The 20,316-nt window shown below is 42.7% G+C and overlaps 1 protein-coding gene across 4 annotated transcripts in view; it reads left to right on the plus strand.

The window, feature by feature from the left end:
- Positions 1–2,377: 2,377 nt before the first annotated feature.
- The window catches only part of LOC115175871 (semaphorin-6D), a 130,776-nt gene continuing 112,837 nt past the window's right edge, over positions 2,378–20,316 (plus strand). Inside the window, exons 1-2 of one of the 4 annotated variants that reach the window (XM_029735465.1) lie at positions 2,378–2,608; positions 8,613–8,682. The gene's annotated coding sequence lies outside the window, so the exon portion shown is untranslated. Of the gene's footprint in view, positions 2,609–8,612; positions 8,683–9,150; positions 9,194–20,316 lie in introns of those variants that run through there. The other 3 variants (XM_029735458.1, XM_029735460.1, XM_029735459.1) reach the window with 3 other exon arrangements.

The following is a 20,316-nucleotide window of genomic DNA, read 5'->3' on the forward strand; positions in this document are numbered from 1 at the left end:
ATGTCACCTTCCCTGAGACCTAAAGCCAACTGTCATTCATGGAGTGACAGAATAGTCTCTTGCACTGTTGGCTGAGACAGTTGGCTTTGAGTAGTGTGCATTGTTGTGCAGCTGGTTGAGCCCCACTTGGAGCAGAATAGAATGCACTCAATGAATGTTGAGAGTATTTCATTTACTTACTGAATCGACATTCATGATATAATGTGGGCTAATGTGGCCAATGCACCACTAGACTGTGTTAGCATGCTGAACTAAAGCAAAGGCATTAGCTCAGGGAGCTAACACACGTCTTCTCATCAAGCAAGGTTACTCATCATCACATGAGCATAGTTCACCGAACCACCTCAGTGACACTAACCAGTAACCAATGTGTTGATGTATCATTGACTCTTGGGGTGCTCTAATTAAGCAATAAGGCACAAGGGGGTGTGGTATATGGCCAATATACCACGGCTATGGGCTGTTCTTATGCACGACGCAATGCAGTGTGCCTGGATACAGCCCTTAGCCGTGGTATATTGGCCATATACCACAAACCCCCGAAGTGCCTTATTGCTATTATAAACTGGTTAGCAACGTAATTAGAACAGTAAAAATACATGTTTTGTCATACCCATGGTATACGGTCTGATATACCACGGCTGTCAGCCAATCAGCATTCAGGGCTCGAACCACCCAGTTTATAATGCTTATTAGAATATGAGGATGTATTTAATGACATAGTTTTTGTATAAATAGGGTATCCAATTATTTCACTTTCATTGTTAAATACAGGCAATTTGTAAATACCAATGGACACTACAAGGTTTCAGTTTGTCATTTTCAGAGTGCATTCAGATCATCAGATAGATATTTACTCTTTCTCTCTCTCTCTCTCCCCCCTCTCTTTCTCTCTCTCTCTCTCTCTCTCTCTCTCTCTCTCTCTCTCTCTCTCTCTCTCTCTCTCTCTCTTTCACTCTCTCTCTCCCCCCCTCTCCGGCTGCTGCTGATAGTTTATGGTCTGGTGGCTTTGACAAAACACAGTCATCTCTCTCCTGTCACTGATACCATTAGCGGCGCCTGCAAATGGCTCTCCTACCTTATTGGCACTTGTGTTAAATTTACATTCACAAACATGTCCATCAGTCTGGATAACTCAATTATGAAATGGACGCTGATCCTACATGCTTGGGTTAACAAAGCAATACAAACACTGCATCGGGGTCCACATAACAACATTACCTTTTTATGAATAGACAGCACCATGGAGAGAGGAAGGGGAAATCAACATCATAAGACTACGGTATAGTCATTTAACAGTAGCTTTGACTTCGACAAATAAACCAATATTTCCCAGGATACAACATTTCTCATAATAAATAGGCCTATCATTTTTTTTTCTACATAGTGTGGCTCTGGTAAAAAAACAAAAAACGGAGGTATTTGTCTCACTCTGGTTAAACTCGCCGTGTCTTTACATGTAATTACTCTGGAGAAAACACAATGTCATTTGAATGATTAACTTTTGTTGAAATTATCAGCTGACTTTGAATGACACAAAGTGGGTTCAGCATGGGGCTAAAGGGCATGTAATTTCTTGCTGTTTCACCAGAGGTTGTTGGGAAATGGAAAATGGAGGTGGCAGGAAAATCAGCCGGGGACATTGGGACATTGATCCCTGAGATTGAATTGGGAGTTGAGCGGTGGGCTTTAAATGCTTTGATTGCTGGCGAAACAAGGTTTGGGACTATAGTTTAAAATGTAGAATAATACCACTTACTGAGTTGGTTCTCAAGGTGTGTGCCTAAGTGTTCGATAAAAACCCTCCAAGTGAGACTGTGCAAGGCCTCACATATATTAATGGCATAGGGAGAGAATGTGTTACGGTCAAAGTAGATTGGATTTGCATTTGATCAAAAGAGAAGCGAGAAAGCCATGTCAAACACTATGCAATGCACAATTAGGCATTTTTATTTTATCTAATATTGTTGCTGGTTATTCCTACTTGCTTGCAACTATCCGTATTCTTATCATATCATAATAAGATGACATGGTATATCATAGTTCATACTCATCATAATAAGATGACATGGTATGTCATAGTTCATGCTTATAATAAGATGCTTCATGTTTGAGTTAAATATTTACCCTATTGTTGATTTCACACACACACACACACACACACCCACACACGCACGCACGCACGCACGCGTGCACACACACAGAGAGAGATAATTCGAAACAGTGTTAAAAAGAAAGGGGAAAACCATTCTGAGAACCATTTTATGTTTACAGTCTGGACTGGGATCTGAAGTCTGAACCATGGTTTGAACGGTGTGGGAGGTGCCAGCTGCGTAGTCTACGGTGCTGCGACCCTTAATTGGCCGTAAGGGTCTTTCATGCAAACGAGGAGGGTGTGTCCTGGACGAGACGACAGTCGCGCGCCTGGGTAGATCGCCTGTTTCGGTGTATAGTCAATGCAAACTCAACAGCGTGCGTCCTGGGAATTACGACGTTCTAGGAGTGAAATAGTGATTATTTTCAGACTGTTACCTCTTCGTCAATACACTTGCTGAATTGTGGACTATTTCCCTCGGAAATATCTCGCGGAATTAATTTTGGAGATAAGGTAAATTCCGTGTTGTCGCCCCTGTGCGGTATATGTTGCCTACAATCTGCATCTGCTCCCTCTGTACATTTGGTTTGGTTCAAATGTTTGAAAAGTCGGTCCTCATGCGGACCATTATGTTGTATGTTCTGGGTTGTCGGTCTTTGCAAATCCACTGAACTGAATTTACGAACTAAATGTCGAAAACCTTCATCCCCACGACTTTGGCATGACTGCGACTTTCTGCTTTGACAGGTCTGAGATCTCAATTAAAGAGCTGTCACACAAGGTGTCAAATTAAACATTTGAATTGAGAAAAACATTGCATTTATTCTAGTGACCGTTTTGTAGCTTGCATCCTTTATTTTTATGCTACATGGTAGCCTATTTTATTAGGTTAGTATTTTCCAGGTTGTATATATATTTTTCTAGGGCACTTGATAACTTGCCAGATTGATGTTCACTATTGTAGTTTGTGATTATAATTAATGTCAAATGATTTCTCCAGCCAGTTTAAAGGGTACGGGGTCTTGGTCATAGTTGCCCATAAAGGTTCGTCGCATCATTCTACCCCAAGTCATCAATGAATATCGATGGGGGCAACTTAACAGGGTTGTCAGTGCACGATAAATAGAATTGACACAATATCGAAAGCGTCAGCTGTGCAATGTTGCTTAGCCTATAAAGTCGTCAACTTGAAGTGACAAATCTATCATTTTAGTGAATTGTAGACAATAATAATTCCTTATATTGAGGCTTTCAAAGCCTACCTATCATTTTAGTGAATTGTAGCCAATAACCATTCCTTATTTTGAGGCTTTCAAAGTTGATCATATTAGTTATGAAATGCTTTGTGCAGGCTATGTAAATGATGTTGTAGTTGTATCTTTAAAAAAACGATCATGTTTTTTGTATATATATATATATATATATATATATATATATATATGTCATACGCCTTCCATTTAAAAAAAAAAACGAACTTGATATTTTTTTATAAAAATCATGTTTAAACACACAGACGGGTGGTAACAATAATGTTATTACACATGACAACCATAGGAAAGATTTTCTGCTGAACCCCCGGTTGCCATCCGCCTATTATTTCCCCTGAAATCTCTGCCGCGGGACTCGCCTTTTGTCCTAATCCGTTTTCCTCACCGTACTGGTTCACAATCAAAATACCGGATTTAGCGATTTAGTACTCGGTAACGTCTGGCCATCTGCAATTGCCTGCGAAAACACAGTCCAAATTAGCACGTTTTTATGCATGTATTCAAACAATGCCTTCACGCGGTAACAGATTGTATGACAATTGTTTTGGCAGATATGGGGCAATATAATCGAATTTGCTTGCTCTTTTCAGGTGGTTAATTGACTTGCGCATTGTCTTTCCCTCAAATATTTTTAGCATCTTTTGTCGTCATGCTATTATGCCAATGCGTCAAGTCCTCTGTCTTTTGTATTTGGGCATAGGCCTACATAAATATATTATGCAATTATAACATGGAAAGACTTATTACAAGCTCAACAAAGTTCAGTGTAAATGAAGTAGAGAGCAGGCTACTAAATGAATGATCACTTACACAGAATTCTGCCGTTGGCATCCTGAAGTAGAAGAGAAATGTTGTCTTCAGACATGGCTATCTGAAACATTTATGCACTGTTAAAATTGTATAAGATCTTCTAGGCTTCAATGCACTCAGGCTACTGTAATGGACCACACTGCCCATTCTTCTGGAGGAGAGCACAATCATGTGTCAACCACATGCTTAGCCATCATATCTCACCTCAGCATAGCCATCATATCTCACCTCAGCATAGCCATCATATCTCACCTAAATTTAGCCATCATATCTCACCTCAGCATAGCCATCATATCTCACCTCAGCATAGCCATCATATCTCACCTCAGCATAGCCATCATATCTCACCTAAATTTAGCCATCATATCTCACCTCAGCATAGCCATCATATCTCACCTCAGCAGGATGCTGTGTTGGAGCCAGCAGCCTGTGCTGTGTGTTTGTGTGTGAATTATACCGTGAAGTCCAGGGGGGGAATTAATTTTTTTCATGGGACCATCCTATTTGGGCCTAATAGGAAAGGCATGTCATTAAATGGTAAACATGTGGCATGAACACAACCAGTCATGATGTTTTCATCTGATTGTCAAACAAATCACTACCTGCACAAGTTCGTCCACTCCAAAACACTTCCAGCATCCGAACAGTGTACTGGGCACACGCCCATTTGATGACTAGAAAGAGACATTGGTTACAAAACACCAAGTCAAGTGACATGCTGCGATTTTCATTAGACCTACACTCATGTAGCCCGAATTAGTTGATATGTTTTTGTAAAAAGTAAAGTTGAGAAACCTGAAAAGGGGCTGAAATACGGGACTGTCCCAGGATGACAAGCAGACATATGGGAAATGTAGTTTTTTAAAACCATGTCAGAGATGTGGGGGTGTTTGTTAATTTAGAATAAGCTTTTATTTTTATATTTACCACTGTAGCAGTAAATTGCATTATTTAGAGACCCCCCCCAAAGATGGACTTTTGTTGCATTTAGACTCCTCTTTCATTCAGGGGGGTTTAAAGTAGATGTCCCTGTAATTCGCTGTGTGTGTGTGTACGTGTGCGCGCGTGTGTCAATGAAAGCACAGTTTCATTTTTGGCATGCATGTGTGTGCATATGTATTCACTGTGTGCGTGTCACCTGCTGCATGACTGATGAAGTTACTGATGCTGTGAATAGGTGGCCTTGCTCTACTAAGATCCCTCCATCACTGCCACAGCATGTAGGTGGGCCTACCACAAATCTCTCCCTTACCAGGTCTCTACCCTACACCTCAGCACCATCACGGTAGACCTCAGGTGCTCAGGCAGTTGATTTGTCGATCAGTGAATCAGTGTTGTAAACAGCTGATCTGACTGAACTGAAGCCAGTTTTCTGGCACGTGCTCTTGGTTTTGGCGACAGCCTTAATTGGCTAACTGGTAATTAGGAGTTTGGGTTCACAACCTCAAGGGTGTCGTTAACTGGCGCCACAACAAAACCATCGGTGTCGTTGCATCATCGAACCGCATCTCTTCTTTTTTTTTGTTATAAAGGAAAATGGGCCTCAAAGATTTTACCTCACTTATAAGAGAATTCAAGGCCTCTCTTGTGGTGCAACGGTCTAAGGCGTGACCGGTAGACACATGAGGCGGCGCACAATTTGGCCCTGCGTCGTCCGGTTTAGGGGAGTGTTTGGACTGCTGTGATTTCCTTGTCCCATCGCGCTCTAGAGACTCCTTGTGGCGGGCCGGGCACCTGCTACTGTAGCTGACTTTAGTTGCCAGTTGTACGGTGTTTCCTCAGACACATTGGTGCGGCTGGCTTCCGGGTTAAGTGAGCAGTGTGTCAAGAAGCAGTGCGCCTTGGCAAGGCCGTGTTTCGGAGGACGCATGGCTCTCGGCCTTCACTTCTCCCGAGTCCGTACAGGAGTTGCAGCGACGGGACAAGACTGTAACTACAAATTGAATATCACTAAATTGGGGAGAAAAAGGGGTAAAAAAGAGAGTATGTGAGAGATGTCTGTAGTTGGTGTTTCGTCGATCCCTTTCCCCCTTAGTGAGAGTTGTCTCTTTAGCGTGTGGCTTCATTCATTTCAACCCATCTCTATCTCGCTGGCAATTAATAGGTTTCCAGATGGCTCGAGCTATTATACCTCTGCTTGTGTGCAATGTTTGCATCTATTTAGTGGGCTTTTGTTGACAGATAATTTAACGTAGCTGGAAATCGGTGTTGTGTATGTGGCTGTAGTTGAGCACACGGATCATGCCATATTTTGTCTTCGCTGATGTTTAGACATGGCTCCGACAAAGTTTTGAAAAACATCTACTGCATTGAATGAGTTTGCACGTACACAAAGTCTAGGTCTAATCAGCATGGAACCTCTACAGTGTTTTGTCTGCGTGGTTATAAAAGCATTAACATGCACAGTTATATCTGCCTGCCTGAATTTCCAGCACACAACTCCAACAGGTTTATCTCAGCTTGGATGTGGAACCACCCCTCTGAGTGTAGTGCCCGTCTCCCCGTCCCTCTGAGTGTAGTGCCCGTCTCCCCGTCCCTCTGAGTGTAGTGCCGTCTCCCCGTCCCTCCCCGTCCCTCTGAGTGTAGTGCCGTCTCCCCGTCCCTCCCCGTCCCTCTGAGTGTAGTGCCGTCTCCCCGTCCCTCTGAGTGTAGTGCCGTGTCCCCGTCCCTCCCCGTCCCTCTGAGTGTAGTGCCGTCTCCCCGTCCCTCCCCGTCCCTCTGAGTGTAGTGCCGTCTCCCCGTCCCTCCCCGTCCCTCTGAGTGTAGTGCTGTCTCCCCGTCCCTCCCCGTCCCTCTGAGTGTTGTGCCGTCTCCCCGTCCCTCCCTGCCCCTCTGAGTGTAGTGCCGTCTCCCTGTCCCTCTCCGTCCCTCCCCGTCCCTCTGAGTGTAGTGCCGTCTCCCCGTCCCTCTGAGTGTAGTGCCGTCTCCCCGTCCCTCCCCGCCCCTCTGAGTGTAGTGCCGTCTCCCCGTCCCTCCCCGTCCCTCTGAGTGTAGTGCCGTCTCCCCGTCCCTCTGAGTGTAGTGCCGTCTCCCGGTCCCTCTGAGTGTAGTGCCGTCTCCCCGTCCCTCTGAGTGTAGTGCCGTCTCCCCGTCCCTCTGAGTGTAGTGCCGTCTCCCCGTCCCTCTGAGTGTAGTGCCGTCTCCCCGTCCATCCCCGTCCCTCTGAGTGTAGTGCCGTCTCCCCGTCCCTCCCCGTCCCTCTGAGTGTAGTGCCGTCTCCCCGTCCCTCTGAGTGTAGTGCCGTCTCCCCGTCCATCCCCGTCCCTCCCCGTCCCTCTGAGTGTAGTGCCGTCTCCCCGTCCATCCCCGTCCCTCCCCGTCCCTCTGAGTGTAGTGCCGTCTCCCCGTCCCTCTGAGTGTAGTGCCGTCTCCCCGTCCCTCTGAGTGTAGTGCCGTCTCCCCGTCCCTCCCCGTCCCTCTGCTGTGACTGAGGGTGACACAGTGGGAGTGGTGAGGTTACGGCTGGAGAGCCGTAGCACCATGACAGGGGGAACTGGATCTAGCCAGTTGCGTTGTTGACATGGTGCTCGCCGATTTGAGATGAGTGAATTAGAAGAGCAGGATGTGGGATGTTCTCAGAGTGGGAAGCTGAGGACGCTTCTGGTGACATTGTGTGTATGTGTTCTGTGAGTCTATGTATTTGTGTGTGAGGGTGAAAGATATAACAATGATTGTGTTGTATTCGGTTTATGGCGTGTGTAGCTTGGATGAGTAGGTAGTGTATGTATGTGTGTATATTAATGATATTTAACTAGGCAAGTCAGTTAAGAACAAATTCTTATTTACAATGACGACCTACCAGAAGGCAAAAGGCCTCCTGCTGGGATGGGGGCTGGGATTAAAAATATAGGACTAAACACACATCATGACAAGAGAGACAACACTACATAAAGAGAGACCTAAGATGACAACATAGCATGGCAGCAACACAACATGACAACAACTTGGTAGCAAGACAACATTGCAGCAGCACAACATGGTAGCAGCACAAAACATGGTACAAACATTATTGGGCACAGACAACTGCACAAAGGGCAAGAAGGTAGAGACAACAATACATCACGAGAAGCAGCCACAACTATTATAGTGTGGTCACTAAGAAATGAGCATAGGCCTGTGTGATTGTCATTCCGCCTGATGTACAGTTGCTTTGTGCGCATGGGTCTTTTTGGCCTAGTATCTGTATCAATCTGTTACGTCTAGTATGTTGCTTCACTCTGTAGCTCCAGAGGATCTGTAAAAGTCCCACTTCCTCTGTTTGTCGTTAGTAGCCTCTCCATTCACCAGCCGAGTTGGGTTCTGCTCACCAGCCCGTGATGGCCATTTCCTCCAAAGATTCTGTCCCGTTCACTGATGGGCCTGCAGACGCAGAAGCACCCTGAGAAATGGGCTGTTTTGTCGAGGGTGTGATTTTTATTTCCTGGCTGTCTCTTTTCCAGACGTTGGCTGCTGAATTGTGTCGCCGGTGGAGAGGTCCTCAAAGGTCCATCGCTCCTAATGCCCCCAGAGGTAATGAGTGCTGAAATAGCCTTCCCCTTCAAGTGCCTCTAGTATCTGCTCCTCGTTCTTATCTCACTTCATGTTCTCTCCTCTCTTTGTCTCCTTTCCCTCTCTTCTCTAAAGATGGGGGTAAATCGATACAGTAACAGTGCCTTCAGAAAGTATTCATACACCTTGACTTATTCCACATTTTGTTGTGTTACAGCCTGAATTCAAAATTGATTAAATATATTTTTTCTTACCCATCTACACACAATACTCCATAATGACAAAGTGAAAACATGTTTTTAGTCAATTTTATTTTAGATGAATTACAGATCTAATTTACGTAAGTATTCACACCCGAGTCAATACTTTGCAGAAGCACCTTTGGTGGCGATTGCAGCTTTGATTTGTCTTGGGTATGTTTGTATCAGCTTTGCATTCTTCCTTGCAGATTTTCTCAAGCTCTTACATTTGATGGGTAGCGGCGGTGAACAGCAATCTTCAAGTCTTTCCACAGATTTGAAATGGGATTCAGGTATGGGCTTTGGCTGGGCCACTCAAGAGATTTCACATTCTTGTTCTAAAGCCATTCCAGCATTGCTTTGGCTGTATGCTTGGGGTCATTGTCCTGTTGGAACATACAGTTGAAGTCGGAAGTTTACATACACCTTAGCCAAATACATTTAAACTCAGTTTTTCACAATTCCTGACATTTAATCCTAGTAAAAAATACTCTGTCTTACATCAGTTAGGATCACCACTTCATTTTAAGAATGTGAAATGTCAGAATAATAGTAGAGAATGATTTATTTCAGCTTTTGTTTCTTTCATCACATTCCCAGTGGGTCAGAAGTTTACATACACTCAATTAGTATTTGGTTGCATTGCCTTTAAATTGTTTAACTAGGGTCAAACGTTTTGGGTAGCCTTCCACAAGCTTCCCACAATAAGTTGGGTGAATCTTGGCCCATTCCTCCTCACAGAGCTGGTGTAACTGAGTCAGGTTTGTAGACCTAGTTGCACACATGCTTTTTCAGTTCTGCCCACAAATGTTCTATGGGATTGAGGTCAGGGCTTTGTGATGGCCACTCCAATACCTTGACTTTGTTGTCCTTAAGCCATTTTGCCACAACTTTGGAAGTATGCTTGGGGTCATTGTCCATTTGGAAGACCCATTTGCGACCAAGATTTAACTTCCTGACTGATGTCTTGAGATGTTGCTTCAATATATCCACATAATTTTCCTGCCTCATGATGCCATCTATTTTGTGAAGTGCACCAGTCCCTCCTGCAGCAAAGCACCCCCACAACATGATGCTGCCACCCCCGTGCTTCACGGTTGGGATGGTGTTCTTCAGCTTGCAAGCATCCCCCTTTTTCCTTCAAACATAACGATGGTCACTATGGCCAAACAGTTCTATGTTTGTTTCATCAGGCCAGAAGACATTTCTCCAAAAAGTATGATCTTTGTCCCCATGTGCAGTTGCAAACCGTATTCTGGCTTTTTAATGGTGGTTTTGGAGCAGTGGCTTCTTCCTTGCTGAGCGGCCTTTCAGGTTATGTCGATATAGGACTCGTTTTACTGTGGATATAGATACTTTTGTACCGGTTTCCTCCAGTATCTTCACAAGGTCCTTTGCTGTTGTTCTGGGATTGACTTGCACTTCTCACACCAAAGTATGTTCATCTCTAGGAGACAGAACGCGTCTCCTTCCTGAGCTGGTATGACGGTTGTGTTGTCCCATGGTGTTTATACTTGCGTACTATTGTTTGTACAGATGAACGTGGTACCTTCAGGTGTTGTGCAGGTCTACAAATTTGTTTCTGAGGTCTTGGCTGATTTTTTTGTTGTTGATTTTCCCATGATGTCAAGCAAAGAGGCACTGAGTTTGAAGGTTGGCCTTGAAATGAAATGCATCCACAGGTAAACAGGTGCTCAAATGATGTCAATTAGCCTATCAGAAGCTTCTAAAGCCTTGACATAATTTTCTGGAATTTTCCAAGCTGTTTAAAGGCACAGTCAACTTAGTGTATGTAAACTTCTGACCCACTGGAATTGTGATACAGTGAATTATAAGTGAAATAATTTGTCTGTAAACAATTGTTGGAAAAATGACTTGTGTCATGCACATAGTAGATGTCCTAACCGACTTGCGAAAACTATAGTTCGTTAACAAGAAATTTGTGGAGTGGTTGAAAAAGGAGTTTTAATGACTCCAACCTAAGTGTATGTACATTTCCGACTTCAACTGTATATTTGGGGAAGGGTATAAAACGTCTTCTTCTTTTTAAATAGTGAGCCGACATGTTTTCAGCACTTTTATTTCCATGACTGATCCAAACAAATATTATTATGCTCTTTCTTGTCTCTGCAGCAGACATATACATCAAATTGCAATAAAATCTCAGTTTTGAATCGCAATACATATAGAATCGTGAGAATCACAATACATATAGACTATCGTGATAGTATTGTATCACGAGTTCTGTGGAGTTTAACCAGCCCTACTCTTATTTTTATTTTTTTTATTAAACCCTCCACCACCACCCCTCTAGGAGGACAAATATCGTAGTTTTTTTAAACATTTCTTTTGCTACATGTACATACATTTTACATATACATTTTACATACATGGTACTTTTATATAAATCAGTCACATAACAATAATACATTACCAAACATAAGCTCTTTAATCCCAACCCTCAGCCACTCTCAGACCATCCCACCTATCACCATAGACCACCCTTGTTTGGTTTCCATGTGCCATATATTTTTCATTTGTGCTGTGATGTTTTACAAAAAGTTTGAACCTTTCTAATCGTATATTATGCACAGATTGTGAGCTGAAGATGAAAACCTTTCCTACAAATATTATGATATTATTTATTGACTGACAGCCCTACGTCTTCTCACATCATAAACTTTTATCTCTCCTCTTCTCTTCTCTCTTGTCCCACCAGCTTTTCAATCTATCTCCAAATTTCTCACAATTTCCTAATCTCTTCCACTCTATTCTGTTGCCCTGTTATTGGTTCTATCCACACAGATTCATAACACTATTTTTATTGCATTACGTGGGAGGAACATAAAGCCAGGTCTTTATAGTGTTTTGCTTTTAGCATTGCTGTAGGCCTGTATTTGGTAAGAGATGATAGTTTGTCCAATTCGGCAGCAACGGGTCTCTGCCCAGTGTAAAAGTAATGTCAGAGTATATAAATACCATGAAGCAATTGCCTCCTGTCGAAATTAAGGATCTGTGAAATGCTGCTCCGTCGTCATGGTCGGGGGGATTTCGGTTGACGCCTAGTGTTGTAGCTCAGCGGTAATCTCCGCATGCCTGTGTAGACTCCCCATGATCCTCCCTGCTGCATGCGATGAAAACATTTCTGCAAATCTATCAGAAGACTCCTTTCACAGTTTGCCACTCACTAGCTAGCTTTGGCCTAATGTCGCGATCCACGAACCCAGCACACTCTCCCCAAATGACTTAACTAACTTTTTTTCAATTGTGAGTGTCAAATATCTCTAAGGGTCGCACCATCGTGAGTTTTTTTTTTATGCGCTTGATGTCAGAATGCACTCACTGTTCCAAAACCAAAGCACGCTGCCTGCAAAATGATCTATAGGCTATGTTACAACTCGTCAGTTTCAAATTATTTTCTAACAAGTTTTATTTTCGAACAGCAGTTTGAGGTGTGTTCCGCCTCCTCATTAATTCACACATAAGTAGCCTATTTAACTATTGCGGACAATTTATGTTTGAGGCTTTACTGAGCTGTCTTCGACGAGAGCCCAAGCACTTCCCCAGTGTTTCCCCAGATCAAGTACGCAGACATTTGCGCATCTCCAGACAGAACATAACTTGCACAAACTTTTTCCCCCTTGCACATTTTCTGGCTGGCGCCCGCATTGCCTTCCTGATGTTTTCCTTGCTAATAATAACTTTGAACATAGGAACACACATATCTAAGTAAGTACCTTTATTATGTTATCATTATAGTTTCTGTATATCGTATTGTTGTTTCTACTGTAGCACACCGTAAGTATGTATGGAGCATAATGTATTTACTGTTTCATTCACATGTTTTCAAGTTCAGGTGACAAATCATGCATTCTGATTCTTCCATAGATTGTAATGGACACATGTGTGTAAAATACTTTTTGGAAGGTTGTACTGATTTATGATGAGCCAATGCTAAGCAAAATGCCAGCTATTCGTGGCGCCATGTTTGTTGACATCATACAATGCATTCTGGTTGTCATCTGTCAGACCAAAGATGTTATAACAAAATGAGGTGAAGGAGATGGTTCACCCGACTGACTTAGATTGTAACTATCGTTACTCAGGGTTGCCAGTTTAGACACCCCTTTCCAGGTGTTTTATTTTTATTTAACTTGTAAACTTCTCCTGTGTTTGCCACCCATTTATTGATAAATCCCCGTCATATTAATATTTACTGCATCATATACCCCCACGATAACTTCCCCCATTTCTACCCCCTATGGACTTGAAATCCCCAACAAACCCCCTTAAAATGGTTTCACCCAAATCTGACAACCCTGTTTAGCTTTCGCTCTACGGTTAGGCTAGGCAATAGGCTTGTATTTGGGTGATGATCTGTGAGGTGATAACATTTTATTTACTTTGATTTGTCAAACTGTAAACGACTTGTCAAGTCATGTGCTCTGGTTCTGGTATACACTGTAACAAGTACCTGGAATATTTGTAATATGCTGAAAAGTGGCCAAACTAACTATTTTCTGGGCAATAGGCGCAACCAACTTTGACTTTGTTTATTTGCATCTTATAGACCATCTTATAGACCGTCTGAATACTTATAAGGTATTTCTAAAAACCTGTTTTCGCTTTGTCATTATGGGGTATTGTGTGTAGATTGATATTTAATCAATTTTAGAAGAAGGATGTAACATAACAAAATGTGGAAAAAGTCAAGGGGTCTGAATACTTTCTGAATGCACTGTACGTTCTGTTTCTACTGTTCGAATCACATATTTGCGATGGTACGCTGCAGGGACTACTCAACAATGACCACAAATATGTGATCGTACGCGTCAAAGGGTTAATTGTCACCACATCTTCTCCATACAAAGTAGGCCATCACTGTAAAAAATAATTTGTTCATTAACTGACTTGCCTAGTTAAATAAAGGTTAAATATGTTTTTATTTATTTTTTAAATACCAGCTTATTTGCTTTGCTCCTTCTAAAAACTGGCCGACTTTTAAAGCCGGGGACAGGTTTAAATTATAAATAAGGTTCAAAGGGGCTTGGGGGTGCTTGTGCCAAATGATCTCTACTCTTATTCACTTAATGATAGTGGATCTCTTTCCTTCTTCATTGATTAGCTGTTGGCAAATAAAATGGCTGAAGAGTCCTTTCTGCGACAGGCCTGCTTCAAAGGGAGATCGGGGGTAGCTAAATCAGTTTTACGGTTGATGGTGTCTGCTGATAAGCAGCACAGAGACGGTTTTATGAGCTTTATTGGTGAGGCGTGGAGATAACACATGTCATTGCATGGAGGAAGTCCTATTCTGTAGGGGGAGTTTTGCGGATGCAGGCTTGCCAGTTTTGATCAACTTCTTGATTCTTTCGTGCCCTCTTTTTTTTTCTATCTTTCTTGCTCCTGCTCTGTTTTTTTTGTTGCCTCATTGCTTGTTTGCTCACTTGCTTGCTTGAAGTTGAAGTGCAGGTGCTGACAAACACAACATTTAAAACTCCTTAGCACAAGCGTTCCAGGAATGTGAAAGTAGAAGCAAGCAAAGTGGGGTGAAGAGAGGCGGGAGGGGGGATTATTTTTTAAAGAAAGATCCTGCAGAATTCCTTAGTGTCCCAAAAGAAGGGGAGAGGAGGAGGAGGAGGAGGAAAGAGAGTTAACAAGCAAGGGGAAGGAAGAGAGGGAAAGAGAGAGAGAGAGAGAGAGAGGGAGGGAGCGGGGGAGGGGAGGAGCCGCGCTGAAGAAAGATTGAGAGGCCACGGACGCTCAAGATCTTTAACTTTGTCCCAGTCTGATGAGGATTGAGAAAAGTCCAAAAAAGGAGAAGAAAGAGCTCTCCAAAATGTACAGCTGCAAGCTGTCTCTTCCAAGCACTTAAAACGTTGTAGAAACAACGCCTTTTTGCAACACATGGAGCTCAGTGGAAAAGATGGTCTCTGTAAGTGTTCCAAGGCCTCTCTATGACAATTAATGGAACAATAATTACAGTAGCGCGGTTAGACAACAGAGAAATTTGACTTTATCAGAATACACACAACAGATGATTTGGTGTGGTTAAATTGCCAGGTGATGCCATTAAAAAAAAAAATCTGTAATCAGGTTGAGAGATGAAATGAGGCATAAAATGGAAGGAGCCAGAGATTGGATTTCTGCACTTCAGAGCTGTTCAGTGGGTTTCATATTCATTCATTGCTCCCCTATCTCCTCAATCCCTACCAGCATGTGTTGCACATGACTCCCATTATTCTTAAAGTCCTCAATTACCTATTGTGTACAAATAGTTTACACCGGGACCTAGCCTAGATGTTTAATTCACTGGTCCACATTCAGTCTATCTGGCTTTGGCAAACAATGGCGTCACCAGTAAGAGATGGAATGACAGTTGACAGCCTGGCGACTGGAAGGAGGACAGGAAGCATGTGACAAAGATGGAGTGTTCCATGTCCTCTTCTCGCTCTCGCTCTCGCTCTTCCTCCACCCTTTCTCTCTCTAACTCATGCTGGACCAGAATCAAACATCTGGTTTGTGTCTTAGGACTTGGTGGCGAGGACTTAGTATATGCGGAGAGAGGGGTTTGACTGGTGTTCGGGCTTCGGTTTGGAAAAGGGGTTATGTTTAAACCTGGGAGTGTGTGAAGGGGACAGAGGGTCAGGGGGTGCAGAGGTTGCAATAAGGTTGAAGCACTGCCTGTACCCAAACCTCGCCTCCTAATGAAGGAGAGCGCTGATGGAGGAAGATAACTGACTATGTTGCTAACTCTGGATTATAAGGATTGTAAACATCATTGCCACTCTTTCACCTGAAGCAGCTTGTAGGTCTCAAAGACCAATAGTGTATTTGATCTGGCTGGAGCTATATTGAGCAGTTTTAAGAGTGTGTGTGACTGATTTACTTTGTTTGTTTTTGTCTTTCCTAAAAGGGTGCATCCAGAATAAACTCTCACCTTTTACTAAAATGTTGCCCTCTGACCGAAAGTCTTTGCATGTGGCAACTTTAATAAAATGTCTCGTCTTTAAAATTGTACTTAGGTGCATCCAGGAAATCATTTGAGCAAGGAGATATACCTCACACCCACATCACAAGGGGCAGTAAAAGGCCATACAAACAAACTACCCATGGGAATAGGGAAATGCAACAGGCAATCAAACATTAAATCAAATCACATTTTATTAGTCACATGCGCCGAATACAACAGGTGTAGACCTTACAGTGAAATGTTTACTTACGAGCCCCTAATCAACAATGCAGTTTTAAAAAATACACATAAGAATAAGAGATAAAAGTAACGACTTTACTCGTTAGGTGACTGTCCTTTGAAGTGTCAAGGTAGGTATGGGAGTTACAACGTGGGGTTTAGCCCCATCGGCCATTGTCACGTTTCATTTGATTACGTCAACACGTTAAAAAATTAAGTAAAAAGGTCTTGGATGGAAAATAGAAACGCAACATGTAAAGTGTTGATCCCATCTTTTATTTGAGATCATGAAACATCACAGACATTTTCCATTCGCACAAAAAGCTTATTTCTCTCAAATTTTGTGCACAAATTTGTTTACATCCATTTACATTTACGTCATTTAGCAGACGCTCTTATCCAGAGCGACTTACAAATTGGTGCATTCACCTTATGATATCTAGTGGAACAACCACTTTACAATAGTACATCTATATCTTTTGGGGGGGGGTTAGAAGGATTACTTTGTCCTATCCCAGGTATTCCTTAAAGAGGTGGGGTTTCAGGTGTCTCCGGAAGGTGGTGATTGACTCCGCTGTTCTGGTGTCGTGAGGGAGCTTGTTCCACCATTGGGGTGCCAGAGCAGCGAACAGTTTTGACTGGGCTGAGCGGGAACTGTGCTTCAGCAGAGGTAGGGAGGCGAGCAGGCCAGAGGTGGATGAACGCAGTGCCCTTCTTTGGGTGTAGGGACTGATCAGAGCCTGAAGGTACAGAGGTGTTAGTGAGCATTTCTCCTTTACCAAGATAATCCATCCACCTGACTGGTGTGGTATATCAAGAAGATGATTAAACAGCATGGTCATTAAAGAGGTGCACCTTGTGCTGGAGACAATAAAAGGCCACTCTAAAATGTGCAGTTTTGTCACACAACACGCCACAGATGTCTCAAGTTTTGAGGGGGTGTGCAATTGACATGCTGACTGTAGGAATGTCCACTAGAGCTGTTGCCAGAGAATTTAATTTCTCTACCATAAGCTGCCTCTAACGTCATTTTAGAGAATTTGGCAGTACGTCCAACCGGCCTCACAACCGCAGACCACGTGTAACCACACCAGCTCACCTGCGAGATCGTCTGAGACCAGCCACCCGGAGAGCTGATGAAACTGTGGGTTTACACAACCGAAGAATTTCTGCACAAACTGTCAGAAACCGTCTCAGGGAAGCTCATCTGCATGCTCGTCACCTTCAACAGTCTTGACCTGACTGCAATTCAGCATTATAACCGACTTCAGTGTGCAAGTACTCTTCGATGGCCACTGGCACGCTGGAGAAGTGTGCTCTTAACGGATGAATCCGGGTTTCAACTGTACCAGGCAGATGGCTCCCGACGGTCTAAGGCACTGCATCTCACTGTGCAATAGGTATCACTACAGTCCCTGGTTCGATTCCAGGCTGTATCACATCCGGCCGTGATTGGGAGTCCCATAGGGCGTCGCACAATTGGCCCAGCGTCATCCGGTTTTGGCTGGGGTAGGCCGTCATTGTAAATAAGAATTTGTTCTTAACTGACTTGCCTAGTTAAATAAAGGTTATATAAAAAATAAATGAAATAAAAAGGAATGAGACAAGAACAAGACACTTTAGAGTATTGTCCATTCTGGTTCATATTAGGCCAAACCAGACTCATTTCAGTCTACTTCAGAGTCAGACAAACATGAGCCCAGACCGACTCCACATGCGCTTAAGCGATCAGCCTCAATAGATGTTCAGAGTAATAGAAAAACACAGCGGGTAACAGCATATAGCGGTTTAAGGCAGTCCATCATATGCTCTCCATCTCTGCTTACCCCGCACTGTTCCATTTCTGATACGTCTTTCCAAGAAACTAGTTTAAATAATTGAAGGGTGAGGGATTGGCGGAATATCATTCCCACTAATGGTGTGTTTCGTATGATAATAGCTGCACGATCACTACGAGAATCTGATTAGCTACTCCTGCTACTCTGATATTATCATGCTAATCTAGACCTTAAAGAAACTGGGCCTGCTGAACATTGATTTTCATACTGGCAGGGAAATGAAAGCTCTGCTAACCCAATATCTACCCCAGTGACTCGGAACAGCCGAGTATATGGAAAGAGGAAGACGTTAGTGCTAACTGTTAATTAAGAACATTACTCTCCGTGAATGGAAGGATGGAGACATGATTTGGACCACCGTTTTCACTACAGCCAGGCAAAATGATAGGTTGCGTGACTGGAACCACTTTCTTAGTGGAGTGGATGTAGGTCTACTTTGACAACAAATAATTTTTCGAAGTGTATTCTGTTGCAATTCAATAGGCTAATTACACTGAACAAAAATATAAACGCAACATACAACAATTTCAAAGATTTTACTAAGTTACAGTTCATATAAGAAAATTTGTCAATTGAAATACATTTATTAGGCCCTAATCTATGGATTTCACAAAATGGGAATACAGATATGCATCTGTTGGTCACAGCTACCTAGAAAAAGTAGGGGTGTGGATCAGAAAACCAGTCAGCATCTGGTGTGACCACCATTTGCCTCATGCAGTGAGACACATCTCCTTCGCATAGAGTTAAACAGGCTGTTGACCGTCGCCTGTGGAATGTTGTCCCACTCTTTAATGGCTGTGCGAAGTTGCTGGATATTGGCGGGAACTGGAACATACTGTCGTACACGTCAATTCAGCGCATCCTAAACATGCTCAATGGGTGACATGTCTGGTGAGAATGCAGGCCATAGAAGAACTGGGACATTTTCAGCTTCCAGGAATTGTGTACAGATCCTTGCAACATGGGACCGTCATTATCATACTGAAACATGAGGTGGTGGCGGATGAATGGCACGACAATGGGCCTCAGGATTTCGTCACTGTATCTCTGTGCATTAAAATTGCCATCAATAAAATGTGTTCGTTGTCCGTAGTTTATGCCTGCACATACCATAATCCCTCCATGGGGCACTCTGTTCACAACATTGACATCAGCAAACCGCTCGCCCACACAACGCCCACGCTGTCTGCCATTATTTTTTTTTTAACTTTTTTTATTTAACCTTTATTTAACTAGGCATCCTTAATCTGCACAAAACTGGAGTCAAGGAGATGAAGCCACTTTAGACTACTATCCCATAGAGAATGCTAGCTAAATGCTATCGAGCGCATTGTAAACATTTTGGTACAGTTTCTGACCTAAACTATACAAGTAGCTCAGCAATGCTATTCCCAGTTTGCTGCAAGCACAAAACAATTATTAGCTAGCCAGGCTCTTGATCCTAGAGGGGATTCCCTTCTGTTACCAAGTGAATGCATGATTTTTGAAGAAGCTAGCCACTTAGCTAGATAGCTAACTAGCTACTAAATAAGGAAACCAAATGTTAAAATATAAATATAAACAGATTCTCTTATCCAGAGCGACTTACTAGAGCAATTATGGTTAAGTGCCTTGCTCAAGGGCACATCATTCGATTTTTCACCTGGTTGGCTCTGGGATTCGAACCAGCAACCTTTCAGTAACTGGCTTGCTAGGCTACCTGCCCACCATGCACAGCATTTAACACATCTTAAACAGTTAACTTAATAGTTCTAAGATATCTAGCTGTGAATTCCATACTTTAATTCGATCGCCTAGCACATGCTGCACAACAGTGAGTGACTCACAAGGCTCCGGTCTCTCGTAGTTGTGTGCATGTAAACAAACACCATGTGACACGTGACTGGGGACTACCATAAGATTCATAATAATATGACTGCTGAAATGAGGAACGCAATGTTCTTTATCTCCTAAGGTATTGCAAAAGTTGACAGCAGGTATTTACTTAAAAAGTACCTACATGTATTGTAATTTATTTTTTTTTACTTCAAATAGTATTGTCGGTATTGAAAAACCATCTCGTGGATTTTTCCAAATACCCCGGTATACGGTATATACAATATACCGCCCAAGCCTAGTTAACAATAAAATACATCTTAAATGGAAGGGATTATTTGTCGTCTGCTTCTTAGCTAAAACAAACTCAAGACAATGCATGCACACACTCCTGTTGAAATAATATGCATTCACCTGGATTGTGAATAGACCTAGACTACATCTTTATTTACCCAGTTTATCAATAGAGATGTACCATACAAAATCAATTATTACCATTGTAGTTTTGAAATATCATATTTATTGAATGATTGTATAATTGATTCATTAATGCATAGCTGTCAAAAATAAT

This window comes from Salmo trutta, chromosome 36 (assembly GCF_901001165.1).
Source record: "Salmo trutta chromosome 36, fSalTru1.1, whole genome shotgun sequence".
Taxonomy (NCBI): Eukaryota; Metazoa; Chordata; class Actinopteri; order Salmoniformes; family Salmonidae; genus Salmo; species Salmo trutta.